The sequence below is a fragment of the Malaclemys terrapin genome, chromosome 10, assembly GCF_027887155.1.
Source record: "Malaclemys terrapin pileata isolate rMalTer1 chromosome 10, rMalTer1.hap1, whole genome shotgun sequence".
NCBI lineage: Eukaryota > Metazoa > Chordata > Testudines > Emydidae > Malaclemys > Malaclemys terrapin.
Window position 1 is genome coordinate 31,322,955 of NC_071514.1, and position 6,000 is coordinate 31,328,954.

Below are 6,000 nucleotides of genomic sequence, written 5' to 3' on the forward strand. Positions count from 1 at the left end.
ATTATTGTGAGCAATACACTGTGTCAGAGTTTGTTTTCTTAGCTCACCTATCTGTAGGGTACAATTCACCCCTATGTCAAGGCTCAGCATAAGGTCTATGCACTATTTAAGCCTTACTTAAACTGGTTGAATTTCACCCCTACTGAAAATAGAGGTCCAGATGCTTAGGTGAGGTAAGTCAACATCGTCCCATTGAGGTCATAGAGTGACATCATTCATCTCATCCAGAACGTCTGCATCATCTAGTTCTACACAATGGAACATATTTCTTTGCACACATTTATGTGCTAAACTGGTGCATGCTAAAAGGAAAAATTAAACTTCATTCAAACACAAAGACCATGCCAGCTAAAAAACAGCCCCTCCCCCCATGCAGGCCTCACTTTTCTGACAGCAAGATTTTATATTTTAAACAGCTTGCTATTTTCTTAACTAAAAGCATAAGATTTAATTTCCATGTAATATATTTTTCTGTACCCAGGAACATTTCATGAAACATAGTCAGTAAAATCTGAAGTCTAAGTGATCTGGTGGTAAGTGTTCTACAAGTTTTCCCTCTAATCCTCCTTTCCCACCCCCAACTTTGTCTCCATGAATACATAAACTGCAGGCTCACCAAAAATAAGAGTTTTGTTGTCCCCCTGGTGGCATTACAGAAGTCAATATTTTTAAGGCTGCCAGGAGATCACTAAAGATACAGGACTACAACATCACCACTACAATATTATTTCTAGCTGATGAAATTAAGAGGGAAAACCTAATTTTATCCAAACAGAAAGAGACAATAGACACATGAAGTAGCCACGTTTCTAAGAGGGAAATACAATCAAGACTAACAAAAATACAATGACAAACAGTTGTCAAGGCTCCAAAAAAAATTAACACATCTTTTCACCTACACAGGTATTACACCAAAGAACTCTATCCAAATAGCAAATGATGTAATGCAGCACCGCACACTAGGAAGAACGGAGATAAGCAGTTTAGCAAGGAACATATTGCATTTTATCAAATCCATAACAGCCTTAATAAAATTGATAAAATGAAAAATGTTGATTTTAAAAATATCACTTATACTTTAAACCTTGTCTATGTACAGACAACACGGGTTCACAAATTGTGTGTTGTGGTATGCCATCTCATATCTTAAGTGTTCTGATTTATAGTAATACTTAGCACAGCAACAATTAGTACAGTGGATGCATCCTACCAGCAGGTATTAAGTTTCTTGAGTAAGTGTGTATGATACTACATGCACACAGCTCTGTAGATAGAAATCTGTAAACCCACTGAACAAGTAGAGTATGACCATTAGCTTTCCTCAAACTGACCTGGAGGCCCATTGATTGACAGCTCATTCAATCCCTTGGCCTCTCTGCTAAGATTGCCAACATGAGTACTAAAGAGTGCCAGTTAGGATGGTGGTTTTGGTGTTGCGGACATGGGTCCAGTCTGAACTGAAATTTTACCCCCACCATCCCTACTCATTTCACACATACAACCAAATGATAGCAGCTTTTAGCCACTACCAACCATGTCAGAATTTGAACTGCTGGACTAAAATGCATGCATCTGTATCCACACTCACACAAACCACCTTTTTCAAATATAGATACCTCATTATGACTAGGTGAAGAACTGGTTGATTTTGCTATGTTTATGTAACAGATTATTAACCTATTATGGCTGATCATTAACACTTATGCATGCCCATATGGTACTTTCAAGCGCCATCATTTTATAAACAAATTAAACTGTTGCACAGATGATTGAAATTCTTGTAAACTATTTACATCAAAATGCAGAACCATGAAAAAGTAAAGCTCAAGAAAATGTTATTTCAATACTATATCACATTAAATTCTCTGCACTACCTCTTTCATTGTGTCCCTAATTTTGGGTTGCTGTTCCACATCTTGTGTCCCACGTTAGGGCCTTACCAAGCTGAGGTGTGACTGTAATAAAACATGCCAGAAAAGGAGACAAGTAATGATAGACCATGCGATAATCTCTTTGATCTTATTCTGTGCTCAGATATGCAAGCTTTATTTTGACTTATGCCAGTGAGAGTTGTGCATGTACATCTGAGCACAGAATTTGGCCCTTACTTATATTTAAAAAAAAAAAATCTAATCAGCTCATACCGAGAGTAGAAAATGGGGCCCCCAAACATTTAGGTTCATACCTCAGGAATGAAAAGAGAATAGTTACAACACAACCTCCCCGCTATTTTATATTTTAATAACTGATCATAAACAATAAAACAATACTTTGTACTTCTAGAGTACCTTCTATCCACAGATCTCAAAGCATTTCACTAATGTTAGATTTATGCCACACCAATCTTTTCCAGATTCAATGTCAACTACTTGAGCTGGTTTTGTGCTATGTTTATTTTTTTAAAAAAAACCTGTTCACATGAGGCATTTCAGTTTCTTTTGGGCTAAGGTGGGTTCACTGTGGATTGATTTAGTGTTAGAACCAAGCCAATTACATCCAACGTATTTTCAATCAATTTATGCAAAATGCATGCCCTGATCATCAGTTTCACATATGGGCCTCAGCTGCTAAAGGTCAAATTAAAAGTTGGAAAGGTTTGATTTTGTTCATATTTACATAATTTATGCCTGCAGGGTCTATTGGAAATTGCTGCACTGTTTGGGTGCGGGGGAACTAAGAGTTTGTTAAATTATGACATCACTGACGTTGTCAAATTTAAAGGGGGGGTATCCAAGGGACAACAGATTAGATTTCCACCCCTCCCTTCCCCCTTTACAGAGCTGGTGGAGAAGAGTAGGGTGTGCACAACATTGACCAGCGGTGGGGATAATATTTTGATAAAACCACAGCAGGGAAGTCAACATTTTGTCCCTTTATTTTCAGTTATAGTGACACACAGCCTTGCATGGCACAATTTCATAGGGGAAGATTATGAGTCTCCACAAGCCTTAAAGCTGAGAGATGTCTGAAGCATCAAGGGAAGCGAAGGGATAAGGAGATGTTTCCATTTAAATGATATAAGGTGGTTTGTACCTTACTGCATTATGTTTTATAGGCACATGATAGCTCACTGCATTACAAGTCACACTGTAAACTCGGGTGGATGTTTATTCACATGGATCCTGAGCCTGACCATTTCCCTTTTGTGAGTCTTTTGGATGGGGCGGGGGGGGGAACCCATCTATCGGCGAATGCCTCTCTCACAAATGGCCTGTGAAGGTCCAGCAGCAGCAGGGGTCATCACCTGCCCAAGCCGGCTTCCTGCCCACAAAGGGACTACCCAGCCAAGAAGCAGGCTCCCATCAGATAAAGCAGCGACTACAGCCATGAATTCGGTGGGAGATTCTGCAATGCAGAATCCCTTCCAGGAGCTGACTATTGAATGGGAGGGAGGGAGCGAGCGGGGAGGGGGGGCACTGCCTGCATTTTCACAGGCAAGGATTTACACAAGGTTATGAACGAGACGGCTTGGCCCTATTGCTGCCCCAGCCCAGACCCAACTGGAACTTCTCTGGCATGGACGGCTCTGACAGCCCCGAGAAAGGACATCGCCGCTGGTCCCGGCGCCTGCCTGGGCTGCTGCAAGCTGGGGATGATTTAGGAGCAAGCGGCGAGCGCACCTGTCCCATCCCCTCTGCTGCAGTGACACTTGCCCGCACTCCCCCCAGATCCGCCCCTGCCAGGCACAGAACCCGCCAGGGAGAAGGAGGGGAAAGCAGCCTCTTACCTGCTCCTGCTGCACCTCCTGCCAGCCCTGATTACCCGAGCTCCATTCTCCTCTAACTGGGGGATGGGGTGGGAGGGAGGAAATCAGATCAGCTGGAGCCCTCTCCCCCAGCTGCTGCTTTCAGTCACTGTGGTCCTCCTCCTCCCCGGCTGGCCTGGGGGAGCAGCTGTTTCTCCCCTCCTCGCCCTGCAGAAGGAGAAAGGGAGAGACCCACCTCCTGCCGCTACCGCCTCCTCCCCATGAAGTCACCGGCTGCACGGCCCGCCCCCTCCTCGCCCTGCAGAAGCCGGAGCGGAGAGGGGTGGAGCGCTCCTCCCCGGGCAACGGGACGTGCCAGGCCGCTTGAGTGGCACGCTGGGCCGGCAGCAGCCGGGGGAGGGAGCGGAGCCCGAGCCCGGCTGAGGACACCGGCGGCTCCCGGCTCCTGCCCGGAGCAGCGCTAGTTCCCCTGCCCCAGCTGAGCCAGGCAGGCTGCCCCCGGGGCGCTGCGGGCGAGGAGCCGTCTCTGCCGGGCGCGCCAGCCTCGCCCCGTCCCCGGAAGAGGGGTGCGGAGCTGCCCGGGCTGCTGGGGAGAGCCGGGCTAGCGGCCGGACCGCGGGGCTCGAGCCGGGGCCAGGTACCGGGCTGAGGAGTCATTCCGGAGGGTGACCCGGGGTCCTGCGGCGAAGGGGAACCGACACCGGCCCGGGGGGACCCGGCCGTGCTGTGCTAGCATCCGCGAGGCACTGCTTGGAAAGCCGGCCGGGGGGCGTGTGGCCGGGCCACAGTCACCCCAGTTCCCCGGGTTGTGCAGGCTGGAGCGGGGAACGCAGTCGGGGCTTGCACTGAGCAAGAGCCGCCTCGAGCTTGTGCACGTGGCAGGGATGCGCCCCATTTCTCCCTGTGCCTCTGAAGTCGCCTGGCGATAAAATCTTTAATGCCTTACAAGTAACGCCCCCGCTTCCTCGGGATCGGTTCGGGATTGCCATTAGTAATAGCACCCCCTTTATTGTGGGGTGCAGTATCTACAGCTCTGATAACTTCAGAGAGAAACCACTGCCAGCTCAGTGGGTAAAGTAGGGGTGGAGTTTACCTGAGAAAACTATCAAAGAAGATAAACTTTTTTTTAAATGGAGCTTACTTTGCTCTTTGGCTTTTGCCGTGAGGTAAACAGGAGAGAGAGAGAATGGATCAGAAAGTTACACATCTAGACCTGTTAGTCTGTATCAGCAAAAACAAGGAGGAGTCCTTGTGGCACCTTAGAGACTAACATTTATTTGGCATAAGTTTTAATGAGCTAGAACCCACTTCATCAGATGCATGGAGTGGAAAATACAGGAGCAGGTATAAATACATGAAAAGATGTGAGTTACTTTACCACCTGTGAGGTCAGTCTAACCAGACAATTCAATTAACAGAAGGATACCAATGGAGAAAAAATAACTTTTGAAGTGGTAAGGAGAGTGGCCTGTGTCAGACAGTTGACAAGAAGGTGTGAGTAGGGGGAAATTAGATTTAGGTTTTGTAATGATCAAACCACTTCCAGTCTTTATTCAGGCCTAATCTGATAGTGTCCAGTTTGCAAATTAATTCCAGTTCTTCAGTTCACAGCGAGACCTGTGCACTCAAATTCCTACTTAGAACCACATGGTGAGCTAGAAAGGAGCAAAACCCAGTAGCAGATTTACCATGGAGCCAGTGGTTCCATGGAGCCAGGCCCACACTCCAGGGGGGCCCCGGCCAGGCCCACTCTTCTCTGTCCCCCACTCTCTCCTGCAGGGGGCAGAAGCTTGGTGCTCCTGGCACTGAGGCTCCTGCTGCAGTAGGGCAGCCAAGCTCCCCCTCCCCTGCCTCTTCTCACAGCTTGCTCCCTTCCCACCCTCCCCTCCCTGCTGCCAATCAGCTGTTTGCTGGCAGGAGGGTGGGGGATGAGCACAGCTGCAGCATGCTCACCTGGGGAGAGGAGGCAGAGAAGAGGTGAGGGTAGGCCCTTGGGGAGGGGGGTGGAATGAGCAGACCTACTCTGACTGCAGAGCAGCCCAGCCAGGCTGAAAAAAGAAGATGCTGCCCCCATTGGCCTGGAGCGGCAAACCATGGCCAGTGGGAGCCACAATCGGCCAAGCCCGCGGATGCGGTAAGTAAACCGGCCCAGCCCGCCAGGGGGCTTACCTTGGTGGGCCACGTGCCGAAGGTTACCGATCCCTGGGATAGGGAAAATGGGGGCCCAGCATGCAGATCCCCTTGGCAGCAGCTAGGGTTCCCCTGTTAAGCAGGCCCATCAAACCCTCACCCTG

The 6,000-nt window shown here is 48.2% G+C and overlaps 1 protein-coding gene across 3 annotated transcripts in view; it reads right to left on the minus strand.

Annotated features, from left to right (window-relative positions):
* The window catches only part of OTUD7A (OTU deubiquitinase 7A), a 275,367-nt gene extending 271,473 nt beyond the window's left edge, over positions 1-3,894 (minus strand). For all 3 annotated transcript variants that reach the window (XR_008446571.1, XM_054043157.1, XM_054043159.1), the window contains exon 1: positions 3,728-3,894. The gene's annotated coding sequence lies outside the window, so the exon portion shown is untranslated. The remainder of the gene's footprint in view (positions 1-3,727) is intronic.
* Between the last annotated feature and the right edge of the window lie 2,106 nt (positions 3,895-6,000).